General features: G+C 34.8%; 1 protein-coding gene across 3 annotated transcripts in view; it reads left to right on the top strand.

Moving 5' to 3' along the window:
* Positions 1 to 14,884, top strand: part of NRIP1 (nuclear receptor interacting protein 1) — an 81,379-nt gene that overhangs the window by 19,802 nt on the left and 46,693 nt on the right. For 2 of the 3 annotated variants that reach the window (XM_004675299.2, XM_012732949.1), the window contains exon 1: positions 11,059 to 11,126. The gene's annotated coding sequence lies outside the window, so the exon portion shown is untranslated. Of the gene's footprint in view, positions 1 to 372; positions 455 to 11,058; positions 11,127 to 14,884 lie in introns of those variants that run through there. The other variant, XM_012732944.1, reaches the window with a different exon arrangement.

Below are 14,884 nucleotides of genomic sequence, written 5' to 3'. Positions count from 1 at the left end.
TATGCGTTGTTGACTACTAGATACATTCTAATACTTTTCTCAGAATCCTTCATGAGAATTCCTCTTCATCATTAAAGAAACTTGCTCACATCCTTGAGAAGAGGAGATAATGTTTATGTAGTACAGAGCAGATATGTAGTATATTTTGGCAAATGTTTTCATAGTGCAAATTTTTCCATTGGCTGTAGTCAACAGCTATGCCCAAGGAAAGCATGTATGATTAAGAACATTTTGTTTGCAATGAGTCTTTTCTGTTGTTTTATTGAGATGCTTTATTTTATTTTCTACTTAAGATTCTGTTGTAAATCATGCTGTCAAAATTCTTTAAGGTAAGATGCACTTGAAGTAACTCTTATTTCTCTTAATTTTCAGGGAGTGTTTGGATTGTGAGCCATTTCAGAACTCTGTTTTCAAGACTCACTATTTTAACATTTGGGAGAAACACATCCAGAAGGTACTGTATTTTGTCTCATTTCTCCATTTTTAAAAGCATAGTTAATTAAACCTTTACAATTATAAGAAAGGAACATTATTATACACTATTTTGTTGTTTATTTTTCTTTAAGTTTTGATATTGATACAGTAGTAGTTTGACACTTGTAACAGAAAAGAGGAATGTATTTCAGTGTTTGTAAATTCTGGATGTTTTATAAATAAGATATTTAGATGGAACTACTTTTGTCTATTTTAAAAATACAGAGTGTTTATATCTTGCCTTTTCAGTATTGCACTATTGCAAAGAATGTTTTGATTCAGAAATGAGATAAGAATTTCTGGTTTATTTGGGAGAATATGAAGTACATTTAAAAATCAGCCAGTCTTAAATCCTTCCTGCCTTTGTTAGCCCTGTCTACTAGTATATAGGGGCCACTACCAGCTGAACTGCCGTGAGTCTTCGTAAGGATTGATGAGTATAGTGAGCGAGGCCGTCTGACTTTGCCACTAAACATCAGTGTACAAATTCCTTCTTTGCATTATCACATATGGTTAGATAGTTGCGGCATAGTAATTCATTACTTAGAGACCCTGAGACTCAGGACTTGTGATACATTATTTGGCAGGTAGGATAAGCTCATAATTTGAGAAAATCATTTGCTCCATTTTTGTCATTGCAACCCCAAGGTCCCATGTGTTTGCACCAGCTGATTTGGTCAAAGTCAAAAGCCAACAGTAAAGACAGTACCCTCAGCCATATCCAAGATTTTGTTCTTAGAATCTACTGTTATACCCCCCTTACTGGCTGATTTGTTTGGAATAGAAATAGATGAAGTAAGGACACATAAATAATTTAGCAAAATAATGTATTTGTTAAAGTTGTAAATAACATGTTTGAATATATACTTCTGTGACTAGATAATTATGATTTATAATCACATGAGATAACAAAGGTCAGCTTTATTTTTTTTAATGTAATCACTTGTCAAGCAGTATGAATATTTAGAATTCAAAGAATATAGTCTTATATTTTCATAGTACATTATATTGAGCTTTTAAATCAGAAACTCTGTGTTTGAGATCATTTAGTATTGGCAAAGCAGTATTTTCTTCCCTCCTGTTAGTTATGGGGGTGGGCAATAGCAAATAAGAACTTTAAATAAACATAAGTAGAATTGTGAAAGAATTTGTAAATGAATCATCAACTATTAAATTTAAGTTTTAGTACTTAATACTTCATCAGTGAAAGTAATGATACAATCAGAAAATCTGAATTTGAAGGTTATTTTTTTAAATGAAAATAAGAATTAATGATTACAATATTATAATTAAATATTTAAAGAAGTAAACATTCAAATGGCTTATATGTATTAATTATAAAGATGACAGTTGTTCTTATAAAGCTGTTTTGAGTTACCCATTTATGGAGATTTATCATGTAATCACAAAATTAAGACTATGTTTGAATAGAATGGAACTGGTTTGGTTTTTTGTTGTTGTTGTTGTTGTTAAAAAAATACAAAGAAATTAAGTTTAGCTGCTGGGTTAAGTAGAAAGATTCTCAGGTAAATTCAGGATAGAAATTGGTTGGAAGTAATTCTTTGGAAAATAATTCAATGTCAATCCTTTTTTTGTTAGAAAAACTATTTTAAAAAAATTTACCCTCACATATAACTTTATAGAGTCAAATACACATTCTTCCTTGCTTTTTTGAGGATTCTTAATGAAGCATAGCCTCCATATTTAACGTCTTCCTTAGAAATCTGTCAATACTGCCTAGTCAATACTGCCTCTACCCAGCAGAAACCAGTCTTCTACCATGGGTTAGTTAAGTCTGTTTTTAAACTTTTAACAATTGGAATCATGCAGTATGAACTCTTCTGTGTCGTATTTTTTGGGTCGACATTATGTTTGTGAGTCACCCCTGTGTATAATCGTCCCCCTCTCTCATCATTTCTATTTCATTGTATGACCATTTCATCATTTGTCCCTTGTGCTATAAATGGGTGTTGAATATATCAATATTTCTAGTTTCGGGCTCTAAATAGGAATGATATGAACTTCTTTGTATACTTCAGTAGAAATAAGCATTAGTTTCTGATGAATTTAATAAACACAGGAAATGAATTACTGATTTGTGGAGTTACATATATATCTAACTTTAGTACATGATAGATACTTAGAGTAATTTTAAGGATGTTTACAAAATATCAGTGTATTTTTTAATAAGAGTTTATTATGAAATACTTATTTTTCTCCAATTTTCTGTAAACTTTGAAATTGTTTTTAACATAGGGTATAATTCTACTATCTTGTGGAAAAAAATAGTGTAATTAAAAAGAAATAGGTCATGGTGTGGTAACATATCTAAAGCGGTATGAACTTAGACTAACTCTGAATCATACACAGCTATTATAAATCAACCTCAATTTTTTTTATAATATAATAGTTTATTTTTACATCATTTTGTACTTTTTTTTTCCATCTCAATTGTAATCCCCATGTGTTTCCCATCACCGAGTCACCCGTGTGCCATCACCATAGTCCAGTGCACTTCTCCCCCCCCTCCCCCGTTTTTGATCCCATTCCCCACTCCCCACTCCGCCCCCACAAAATGTCTCTGGTATATGGTTGTTCATTATTCTTATTATTTTTCTCGCCTGGTCCATTATACTCCTGCAATGAGCAAAACCATTCGGTATTTTTCTTTTTATTTCTGGCTTATCTCACTAAGCATGATCTTTTCCAGCTCCATCCATGTTGCTGCAAAAGACATGTGTTTCTTTTATTTTGGTTGCTGAGTAATATTCATTCCATTGTGTATATGTACCACATCTTTTTAATCCAGTCATCTACTTTTAGGCATTTGTGCTGCTTCCATGTTTTCCAAATGTAAATAAAGCAGCAATAAGCATGGGGTGCAGATATCTTTTTGTATCGGTGTTTTTGTGTCTTTTGGGTAGATACCTAGGAGTGGAATTGCTGGGTCATAGGGAAGTTCCATGTTAAGCAGTTTGACAACTTCAATTTAAAAAAAAAAAAATATTTATTTATGCATACAGAACTGTGGTACAGACCAGAGATTGCAGGCATGGTGAGAGGACTCACCAGAGACAGAGTAGGGATCAGAACAGGCAGACTGACTAAAACACACTGATGAGGGGAGCAGAGGGTAGGATAGATGAGGTCTGCTGCACCATGTGTCACCTCTCTGACTGGGGATCGAACTGCAGATAGCTTGGTAGTACTGTGCTTTAACCCCGTGCACCACCAAGGAGGGCCCCTATTTTTTTTTTTTTTTTTAAAGATTTATTTATTTATTTGTACAGAACTGGGGTACAGACCAGAGATGCGGAGGGTGAGAGGATTCACCAGGGACAGAGTGGGAAGCAGAACAGGCAGATTGACGAAGTACACTGCTGAGGGGAGCAGCGGGCGGGTCAGGAGAGGTCTGCCACGCCATGTGGTCACCTCCGGGGCAGGCGGGGATCGAACTCATGTGGAAGTGGCTTTAGATTCTCAGTGCAGTGCTTTAACCCACTGCACCACCAGGGAGGGCCCGGGCCCCTATTTTTTAAAATAGTATAAAAATATAATCATAAATAATAGTATGTGCTACCCTAGTGTAGATAATATATGTTTATTTCATTACAAAGCAGGTAGTTTTTTTGGAGGATTTCAGCAAAGACTTTCCTGCAAGGCTATTTATAAGATTCTGTTTTTTATTATGCCTTTATATATTCAACACATATTGACAGACAACCATATGTGTGACTATTTGAAAATAATTTTCATTCTAACAGAAAATGTTATAAATTTTGGTTTATTTTTTTCTCTTTAGTACTTAATGGTTAAGAGAGCTACTGCAGTAGCTTTTTTGTTTACCCCCCAAAAAACCAAAACTGTGTTTTGTGTATATCTGGGTGGGTGTGTGTGTGTGTGTGTGTGTGTAGGGTGGCTGTAAATTATTTCAAAAACAGAAATAGGTTGAAGTTCAGAGAGGAAAGGAGTTTCATAGAACTAGCCTCTGAAACAATGAATAGTGTTGCACTTAAAAGTCGGCCCTGAAAAATGCAGAACCTTATGATCATGTTATTTAAATATTGGTGACTCAGAAAGAGAACAGACACCGAATTTCTAAAGAGGAGACAATGGTTGTGGTTTCTAAATATTATTACATACAATATGATTTGCAACTTGGATAATATTCTTTTTGACAACTAAGTAGGTTGGGAAGTTAACCTGTGGGTCACCCAGATGTGTTTAGACAGTCTATAGACAGATCCCCTACATTATAACCTAGGGCATAAAGTTCAGAAAATAGCCTTTATTTTAAATGTTGACTAAACTTTGATTCATGGCTTATTTTTCTTTTTTATGTTACAGACAAGAGTTCTGAAGATCCATGATTTTAATAGAAATTAACATTACCTGATAATGAATGTTATTAAGGTTATCTTGACAGGGTATTAAAATATGTGCATTGAGTTTGTATTAATACTGAATTCATACTAATTTGCTTTTTTCACAGTAACTTCAGGAGATAAGAAAAAAGTTTAAAAGCATAGGCTTTTCATTTTATTGACATACACCCATGAGTTTCTGTTAAGATTGAATCACATCATTACATTATTTGTTAGAAGGTCACAATTTAAGCCTTATCTGGTGACCACACAATGCTATTTTATTACTCTATAAAAAGACTTTTACAATAATATAATCCTCTTCATTTTGGCTACCTTAATATAAAATGGAGATTACCATACTGATCTTTATATAGCAACATTTTGTAAAATGTATATTTTTGAAATGTTTGAAATTTTCAGGTTCAAGCATTTAGACTTGTTTTTAGTAAGTTTAACATGATCACTTGTCATAGGCTTGTAAACTTGTATTTTAAAGGAATATATGTATTAGGGATGGAAGGAATCATGTTTTCTCAACTAAGAGAAGGCTGACATAGTTCTTTAGTTTGTTTTATAAAAAATACTTAGCCTTGCAGGTATCAGTGTGATGGGTGTAGTGTGGGAACATGCATTTGAAGAGGTGTGGTTGTATAGCTCTGTATTATATATAGTTTTGTAAACCATTGTCACCTCAGAAAGAAAAAAAAAAATTTAACTCAAATAACCTATTTGTCTTTTACCTCTTGTGAATGACACAAAAAACAGTACCTTCATGGACACAGTTTAATACAATTGTGTGGAAAAGGCTGGTCTTAGTCATAAGGTTTACATTTCAGTCATGACTCTCCGTGGACCGCTAGCAAATCATTAAATCTGAGCCTCAGTTTCCTGATCTATAAAATGAGTACACACCCTTCACCTCAGGAATAATATGCAAAGTAAGTAAGGAAATAATGATCATTGTCATCCTTGTATCAACAGGGAATTCTAATATATTTTTTTTAAGAGAAAGGAAAAAGTTTTCAGATGACCACAGTTACACCCTTTTATATTCTCTACCACACATTTGCATTTTTCTCTTTTTGCTTATACTTAATGGTTTTCACGAACCTTGGCCTATGCTTTTGAACTCTTTTCAAATTTGAACCAGTTAGACATCTGCCACCTCCTGACCCAGTTTTTTGCACTTCTTCCTACTCTGTTCTTCCAATACACACTTATTTATTTTTGTTGGGTGATTAAATTGGCTTCTGAATGTTTGAAACTGCCTAAAGGCCGATATTAATGCTAATTTATTTTTCCCCTTAGGGAAAATAATTTTTAAAGAAAACAATTAGTAAAACCTCACATGGATTTGATTTTTCTGTTATTTTATAGCAGTTTTAGGTTTTAAAAGTGATTTTGGGCCACATACCCCGTTTAAAAAGTTTTCGGTGTAACATATTTGTGAAGTTACTCATCATATATGCAGATATTTCAAAATTCACTCTTTCACTGAATCTTTTAGGTTTCTAGTTTTGCTGACTGCAAGAAAATAAAAGGCCTTGTGCCAGTTCTTACTGGGTCAAGATTTATTTTAAAGTATCACCATTTCCTTAGCGTTTTGATAGTTAAAAAAGTCTAGAGATTTTCCTGCAAAAAGATTTTAACAGGCCAAGTAAGGAAAATTCCAAGTGTTATCCTAGTAGTAGCAAAACAATGTATTGGTGAATTTGTTAATAGAAATTGCTAGAAGCTAGTCTGCCTTGGGAGTGTATATTTAAAGAGGCTTCTGGAGCTGCAAGGACTAGTAGCCATGTTTGTATATTTGACGCAGCTCTAAGCACAGACTTAAAAACAGACTGTTAGGCCTTCCCTGGTGGTCCAGCAAGTTAAAACATATCACTAAAAGAAGCTAAAGCCATTTCAGCATGAGTTTGATTCCCGGCCAGGGAGGTGACCCACATGGCACAGCAGACCTCTCCTGTCTTGCCTGCTGCATCCCTCAGCAGGGTACTTCATCAATATGCTTGTTCTGCTCCCTGCTCTGTCTCTGGTGAATCCTCTCATTGCCCCTGCACTTCTGGCCTGTACCCCAATTCTGTATGCATAAATAAATAAATAAATCTTAAAACAACAACAACAAAAATCTGTTCGTTTTCCCTGCAGTGATCAAGAGACAGCTGACCAAGGTGATTGACCTAGTACTTTGGGGACTTTGCCATGTTGTGGTTTGTAGGCTACATTATGGAAGCACACTGACCTGAGTTTGAATTCCACACTTGTCTCTTACCTGCTGTATGACTTTGAACAAGTCACTCTACCACTCTGCATCATAATTTCTTCATCCGTAAAGTTACATAATGATCATATGAGATAATAGATGACCTCACACTGTTGTCATTAACTGATATTTGCTCTCTAGTTAAAGGTAACCCTCCTCCTAATAGTTATTTTTGAAACCTGCATTCCAGAAAATGTCATCAGAAAAAATACAGCAGCAGTATATGTAAAGTTTCTTAAATATCTTGAGGAAATCACACTTGAGTCAAAGCAGTGTTTACAAAAGCCAATGGACTGAACTTGACTGGGTTTGAGACATTATCATCTGTGGTTTTCAGTCAGTGTGAATCCTAATTCTGCCTTTTGCTGTTGACTTTGGGCTGATCATCTTATCTTCCAAGGCTGCAAAATGAGGTTAATTTTCTAGGGTTGTTTGGAGAGTTAAAGGAATTAAACCATACAAGCTCTCATGCAGTTCCCATACATAGTTCATGAAAACTTCTCGCTGTTCTTGTTGTTTCATAAATACCCTTTTAGACAGAGTCTTGAGTACTTATGCAATTATGGTGCTTTTTTATAATGTAATGGTTAATGTGGAATTTAGGATAGATACTCTTCTCATTTTTATAATACTTATTCAGTTGACTTATGTTAAGATAAAATACTAAATCTCTGGTAGTCTAAACAGCATTACATTTACTATGGTCTGAATGTTTCTGTCTTCCCAGAAATCATGTATTGAAATTCCTCTCCTCAAGGTGCTGGTGTTCGAAGTAATGGTGAGATCTGTGGGATATGATTAGGTCACAAAGACAGAATCCTAATAATGGACTGACTAGTACTCTTATAAAAAAAAAAAAGAAAAGGCGCAGAAGACATCCCTTTCCGGTTCTGCCATCTAAAGTTTAGAAAAAAATCCAGAATCTCGGGCCCTCCCTGATAGCGCAGCAGGTTAAAGCACAACATTGAGAAGCTTAAGCCACTTCCGCATGAGTTCGATTTCCGCCTACCCCGGAGGAGATCCACATGGCGAGGCAGACCTCTCCTGACCCACCCGCTGCTCCCCTCAGCAGTGTACTTCGTCAGTCTTCCTGTTCTGCTCCCCTCTCTGTCTCTGGTGAATCCTCTCACCCACCGCATCTCTGGCCTGTACCCCAGCTCTATATGAATAAATAAATAAATCTCTAAAAAAAAAAAATCCAGAATCTCACTAGATACTACATCTACCTACACATTAGTCTTGGATTTCTCAGACTTCAAAACTAAGAAATAAACCTTGTTCATAAGCCACCCAGTCCATGGTATTCTGTAGCAGTAGCCCAAATGAACTAAGACGACATCCATTTTTTTTGATGATTCCATGATGGTTTTACACTTAATTTTGAGGTTATAAGATTTTCAGAATGAGGCACTATGATTTGTTAGGTTGATATACTGAAATCTTGAAGAGTTATTGTTTTGGAGAGTTATAGTTGCTCTTGTTACTAAAGATGTCAGAGTCTGATATTTTTTAGCCCTTCGATGCTCAACCCATCACCGACCCACAGCCTCGCTGCCCTCCAACCTAGGATTGCTTTAAGGATGAAGGGGGAACATACAGACTAAGGAATGTGTCCTCTCCCCCCTCCCCACCGCCCCCACACTGCCTTGCAGCATTTGTGTATGCCCACATATCAGAAACAATTATTTTATTTAATTCATCAATTCCTTATTTTATTTGGCCTTAGGACCTCCAAACCACCCTTCTTTCCTCCTAACTTGCTCTCTTCTTCCTTTCTTTGGATGAACATTACTTGTTCTGCAAATCCTGTTTAGGCAGATTGCAGGTTAGAGTTAACTTTATTAATTGAGTCTTGTTCTGAAGTCCTATATTTGGAGTGCCTTTGTGCTTGTCTTGTCATGTTTCTTTTTCTACTTGTTAATAAAGAGCAAGCACATTGCTTCCTCTATGAGAAAGTGCTTACTTATGAGAAAATACGACTTATATTAAGAGATCATTGCTTACCTATGAGAAAATATGACTTATATTAAGAGATCATGTTTATTGTCATATGGCATGTGTTCTAAGAATGGAAAAATACAGAAAAAGAGATGGCACCTAATATCCGTCTTCATTTTAGTTCGAAACTAAACATTGTAGGAAACTAAACATTTGGCAGTTTGTTATAACTAAGACATGAAATAGAAGACCTTACTATTTTAAATAGCTTAAACAGCAAGGGTAGATCATCTTACCCAGTAGGAATTTTGGAATATGGGTGCCTATTTAATTTTCATAATGATGTCATGGAGGAGCCACATGTTTTTCATTATTCTGCTCTGCCATCCTGAGTGCTTTGGTTGTGCCACTCTTCCTAGTCAGCCTTTCCATGCTACATTTTAAGTGGGGAAAAACATTTCATAGTAGGCATCATTGGCCTAGTTAACATCATCTGCTGCTGTTTAAACCCATTATTGGCAGAGTAAACATTATTTTCTGAAGTGTCTTGACCTATTCAGGATTCACCTTCTACGGGAGGAAGATGTGTATCATTCCAGCAAGTAATGAACAAGCACTTATGTCTTTGGAGGACCACCGCAGTGTCTTTTAAAGCCAGGGAAGACCGCAGTTATTTTCTGCAAACATTCTTTTATAAGATTCCAAAGTATAGACAAGCATGCCTCCATTCATTTGATATGTATTTATTGCTTTTCTATCCCAGTTATTTTATTCTAGGCCCTGAGAATAGAGTAATGAACAAAAGGGAAAACAATTACTGCTCCTTTGAGGCTTGCATTTTATTGGTGAGATAAGTAAATTAGGTAAATGCAAATAAATTACAATTATTTATCTTCCATTTCAATTTCATGGTATCTAATTAACAAGTGCTAAAGAAAATTTGAAACAGAGAGGAGAGCATAGAAGCAGAGTGTATCTCAGGCAAAGGGAGCATGGAATTTTAAATTAGTGTAGGGAAGAAGAGCTCACCTAGCAGATGACTTCAGTAAAGGCTGTGTTGATGTGGGAGCTAGAAATGCAATCATGGGGGAGACATTGGATGGGGCTTACTGTAAGAGCAAGTCACAGGAAGTGAGGTCAGAGGGAAAAGCCACTGGACAGTTTTGAACAGAGGAGTGACCAAATACATTTTCACAGAATTAGTTGGCCATTATATTAAATGGAGAAAAAGGGGTGCTAGATTAAGAAACAAAGATGCCAGTTAGGAGGCTATTGTAGTAATCCAGTAAAGGTGATGGTCACTTGAATAGGACTTTGGGAAGTTGTGGGTATTCTACATACCCCCAAGGTGTAACCCTCAAGATTCACTGATAAATTAAATGTGGGCTGTGAGGGGTAGAGAAGCACTTAGGATGGCAGCCAGGTTTTTGACCTTAACAATTAAAAGAGTAGGGTTGATATTATCTGAGATTAGAAAGAACAGGGACTCAGTTATTGACATGTTAAATTCGAGATGTCACATAAACAATTTATAGACATCAAATGAGAATGTCAAGTAAAGTATTGGATATATAAATACTTCTTAAAGACAGATCAATATATATATTTTTAACGGATGGCATTGACCATTAATAATAAGCAATGATTTTTAAAAGATTGTCAATCGAAAAAATAGCAATAATGAAAGAATAGGAGATAGAGAAATAAAGCATTAGGTGGGTGTAATAGCTTATGTTCCATTACACAAATAGAGGGAAAAATTGGAAGCAATTTTAAAATACAGGATTTCAAAGAAGCATTTAGAAACTGAGCAATCTACTCCAGTTTCAAAAATTGCTTGTTAAAATACTTGTTCTTTGAATTGGTGCTTTTTTTTTTTTTAAGATTTTTATTTATTTATGCATACACAACTGTGATACAGACCAGAGGTACAGGGGCAGTGAGATAATTCACCAGAGACAGGATGGGAAGCAGAACAAGCCGATTAACGAAGTACACTGCTGAGGGGAGCAGTGGGCAAGACAGGAGAGGTCTGCCTCACCATGTGGCTCACCTCCGGGACCTGGAATCAAACTCGGACTAAGGTAGTTGTGACCAGCTTCGCAGTGCTGCACTCCAATCTGCTGTGCCACCAGGGAAAGCCCGAATTAGTGCTTCATTTTTGAAGCCCCAACCTTGTTGAAGTTTTAAATTAAATAAAGAAATACTGGAACAAATATGTGGATTTAGTTTGTCTGTTCCCTAGGTAACATGACGCAGTAAGCCCACCCCAGTTCCTCACAGTTGTGCAGCCTGTAGTCAGTGCTGCAAACATTTCATTCAGTGGTGACTCAAGTTAAGAAAAAGAATCAGTCCAGTATATCTTACATGGGTTTATCATGCTGAGTGGCTTTTCTTTCAAAGAATTAGTCCAAGCTGTCTTCTAACCAGATTATTTTACTTGTTTGCGATTACACATAGTATGCAGAACACAGATTGTCAGTCTGTGTTCATGACATACAGTGTTGAGAAGCACTTTTCACATTATTGATACTCAGTACTTGATAAAAAATTTGGTTTAAAAAATTATTAACATAGCTAATTTACTTAAATTTTAAAATACTATGCTGCATGAAGTAGTATTACTTGATAATATGTTCTTTATAATACAAGGTTTTTGAGAAAACTGAATTAAAGTTGTTTGCTCAGATAAGAAACACAAGAGATTATTTGTTGGGAAAACAAATTTTACTCTTTAATATGAGTTAGGCTTTTTCATCACATTTCTAGCCATCAGAGTGAATATAAGATCACTAGCATATATTACCAATGGGGTAAAATGTTTATATTTAAAGGAATATACTATTTATTCAGAATCTAAGTATATTGAATTCAGTTTATTTCTTTTGTTAAGTATTTTTTTTTGCAAAATTACTATCTTCATGAGAAAGTTCTGCAAATTTGCTGTAATTAAGCAGCACTTATGTTAGTTTTGAGACCAAATTGATGGTACACACCAATTAGCCTCATTCTTTGGCCAAGCTATAAGCTTTTATCTACAAGTTTGCTTCCAAGTTCTTTGGCAAGTACCTCTCTATATACTGCTTCAATTTTTTTTTTTTTAAAGGACTGTTGGAAAATTATGTTGCCTAGCCATTACATTAGCATGTGTCTGTGCATGTAAATTATTAAGATGCTTACCAAAACAAGATTCTTGTTAAAGTAAACTCTGATTAGCCACAATATGTAATAGTTTGTTTTTATTATGTAAATGGGCATCCATTTAAGTTGTGTAGCACAATATTGAAATGATTTCCTAAAACCCACCAATCATCGTGTAAAAAAACTTTACTAAAACGGTTCTATCTCTCAGCCTGTCTCCTTGTTTATGACTTTGTCCCACTGTTCTCTCTGACCCTCAGATGCTCTTCAGTTTTGTGTTAATCATTTACTTTCCTTTGAATAATGCTGATTTTATCATATGGGTCCTTAAATAATTTAATTTTACTTTTTTTTGTACTTTTGTAAGAATGGACTCATCCTGTCGTCTTCTGAAACTTTTAATTCATTATTTAAAAATAAAATAGTGTTGTATGTAGCTTATAGTTCGTCCATTTCACTGTTGAGTAATATGCCATTACATAATTTCATATATTTCCCAATTGGTGGGCATCTGGATTTGTTGTGTGTTTTTGTTTGCTTTTTTTTTTTTTTAGCAAAAAAGTGCATCTATGTCTTTAGATATTTATATCAATATTGATATCTCTGTGTGTATCTTTTACAAGCACTGTAAATGTCAAGTGTTCTTTTAAATGTATCCTGTGGTGAACATGTGTAATGATTCTGGGACATACCTAAGAAAAGAATTGTAGGACTTGTTCAATTACGTGAGATAATGTCAAATTGTTTTATGAAGTTATTGGATCATATTGCATTCTTCTGGTAACATCTTTGAAGTCAAATCACTGTCAGAACTTGGAAATATCCGGTCTGTTAGCTTTTCTCAATTTAATGACCACAGAATGTCTTCTTATTGTGGTCTTAATTTGTTTTTCTTTATATTAATCAGGTTGAATATTTTTCCCTGTGATTATCCACCATTGGTATTATTCTTTCATAACATATTTGTTCTTGTCTTTTGTCTCTGTGTACTTAAATTGTGTTAAGTACATTTATTTTTTATATTTTATTACTTTAAAGTAATACCAGACTTACAAAAATGTTGCAAGTACAATAGAGGCAAATTTTCCCCATCAGATTTGATGCCCTATCACTCTTGAATAATCCAGGGTGTTTTCCTGTAAACAAGGACATTATGCTATAAACCACAATAACATCTAAATCAGGAAATTAACATTGATGCATTACTGCCATCTAATTCTTATCTTATTCATTTTTCACAAGTGTTCCCAGTAATGTCCTTCATAGCAAAAGAACCCAGTTTGCAAGTTGTTTTAGTACTATTTTGTTTTTCTTTTCTTCAATGATGAACAGTATACCTTTTTCCCACTATTATTTTCTTTTTATTGTAGTTTCCAGCACAGTGTTGAACAGTAGTAGCCAGAATAGACATCCTTGCCTTTCTTCCTACCACTGGAGAGTGAAAACATTCAAGTTAGTTGTAGGCATGGGTCCAAGAAAGGATGGGCTTGTTTGCACAGTGAACCAATTTATGTAATTTATCTTATTAATAGTATAAAGGATAAAACCACATGATTATCTCAGTAGATGCAAACAAAAAATCACGGGAACAGAAAAAAATGAAGAGTGTAAGCAAAATAAGAAGTAGATATGGTAAAGTGATGAGGGGAATCTTCCCAATAAATGACATTTAAGTTGATATTTACATAACCTGAAGGTCCTAGCCATGCAAAGTGTAAAGAACAGAGTGTAGTTCAGCACCTGGTATTGTACTTCGTCATTTTACAGTTCTAACACCTAGCATGTTAGAATAATGGTGCTGCGTCTCTAATATTTGTTAAACCAAATGGATAATTGTATCTTGCTCTTATAACCAGATTTTATCACTTTATATGTTATTAAATATTTTTAAAACATCTTTTAATGGTTGTGTAATATTTCTCAATATAGTTGTAATAAGGTTATTTAAATGTTTTCCTGCTCATAGATATGCTCCCTATCTTCATGAATCAACACATCTGGTGTATTCAATTTCATTGACTCACTAACCTATTTACTCATATAAGACAATTGAAAATATAAATCTGAGATACATTCACTATTTGCATGAAGAATGTGGCTCATGCACTTCATGTACCACTGGCAGGGGTTTTGCTCTGTCTGAACTTAGAGCATTTTAAATGAATAGTACTAGAGAAAAATCAAAATTTGTATTCCAGAGAGTTGCCAGGGCCTGGGACTTTTTTCAAATAAAATATATATCAGAATTTCAGTCCCCCCCCCTTAAGCCCTAATTAGTTCTGTAATTTTGGGCTACTTTCAGCTGAGGTTCCTCATCTGTCCAAAGGGGTGATAATTATCTCATAGGCTTACTTTAAGACATTATGTTTGTGTAACAGAGTCTGACACAGTAACTGCCCAGTTAATAAAAGCTCCTGTCACCTTTTATTTGTCACGGTCATGGGAGCGTTGATAAAAGTAGGTGTTCCTTATGCTTCAAGACCTCATCGGCAGGTATAGATCAGTTTATTAGTAATGTTGCTCTGAAGATGTTTATCTTTACTCTTGTTAGGGGTTGGTCATTTTCTTCACTGAATATGGCTACTGTGGGATTGTTGTCTACACATGTACCAAAAAAAGATTTGGTCAGAAAGGTGGTATTTTAAAGTACTATTAAGTTAGTTCTTTTGATATCAATTTCTAGGTTATTCTTTGTAGTGTT

This window comes from Condylura cristata, unplaced genomic scaffold, assembly GCF_000260355.1.
Source record: "Condylura cristata isolate star-nosed mole 26May11 unplaced genomic scaffold, ConCri1.0 scaffold00003, whole genome shotgun sequence".
NCBI lineage: Eukaryota > Metazoa > Chordata > Mammalia > Eulipotyphla > Talpidae > Condylura > Condylura cristata.
This window is presented reverse-complemented; position numbering and strand designations above follow the sequence as displayed.